This window comes from Rhipicephalus microplus, unplaced genomic scaffold, assembly GCF_043290135.1.
Source record: "Rhipicephalus microplus isolate Deutch F79 unplaced genomic scaffold, USDA_Rmic scaffold_13, whole genome shotgun sequence".
Taxonomy (NCBI): domain Eukaryota; kingdom Metazoa; phylum Arthropoda; class Arachnida; order Ixodida; family Ixodidae; genus Rhipicephalus; species Rhipicephalus microplus.
The window spans coordinates 5704405-5705448 of record NW_027464586.1 but is presented as its reverse complement, the minus strand read 5'-3'; the positions used below and the strand labels follow the sequence as shown (position 1 = coordinate 5705448).

At 53.4% G+C, this 1044-nt stretch overlaps 1 non-coding gene across 1 annotated transcript; it reads right to left on the bottom strand.

Moving 5' to 3' along the window:
• TRNAN-GUU (transfer RNA asparagine (anticodon GUU)) lies at positions 1-77 on the bottom strand. The gene has a single exon. It is a non-coding gene; the product is annotated as a tRNA-Asn (tRNA).
• Between the last annotated feature and the right edge of the window lie 967 nt (positions 78-1044).

The window sequence follows — 1044 nt, the reverse complement described above, 5'->3', positions numbered from 1 at the left end:
CACTCCCGGGAGGGCTCGAACCTCCGACCTGTCGGTTAACAGCCGACTGCGCTAGCCAATTGCGCCACGGAGACAGTCGTGGTCCACTCTCTCCACCATCAGAACATTTCTTCAAAGCTATCAGCCCAAAAAAAGCGCCGCACCACCACCGGGTGGGCTCGTACCTCGAACCTCGCGGTTAACAGCCAATCGCGCTAGCCAATTGCGCCACGGAGACAGTCCTGCTCCGCTCTCACCACCATCAGAATATATTTTCAAAGCTATCAGCCCAAAATAAAAAAAGCAACACACCACTCCCGGGAGGGCTCGAACCTCCAACCTTTCGGTTAACAGCCGATCGCGCTAGCCAATTGCGCCACGGAGACAGTCATGCTCTACTCACACCACTGTCAGAACATTTCTTCAGAGCTATCAGCCCAAAGAAAAAAAGCGCCGCACCACCACCGGGTGGGCTCGTACCTCTAACCTTTCGGTTGACAGAAGATCGCGCTAGCCAATTGCGCCACGGAGACAGTCGTGCTCCACTCTCACCACCATCAGAACATATCTTCAAAGCTATCAGCCCAAAGAATAAAAAGCAACACACCACTCCCGGGAGGGCTCGAACCTCCAACCTTTCAGTTAACAGGCGATCGCATAGCCAATTGCGCCACGGAGACAGTCGTTCTCCACTTTCACCACCATCAGAACATTTCTTCAAAGCTATCAGCCAAAAGAAAAAAAGCACCGCACCACCACCGCGTGGGGTCGAACCTCCAACCTTTCGGTTAACAGCCGATCGCGCTAGCCAATTGCGCCACGCAGACAGTCCTACTTCACTCTCACCACCATCAGAACCTACCTTCAAAGCTATCAGCCCAAAGAAAAAAACGAAACACACCACTCCCGGGAGGGCTCGAACCTCCAACCTTTCAGTTAACAACCGATTGCATAGCCAATTGCGCCACGAAGAGCAGTCGTGCTCCACTCTCACCACCGTCAGAACATTTCTTCAGAGCTATCAACCCAAAGGAAAAAAAGCGCCGCACCACCACCGGGTGGGCT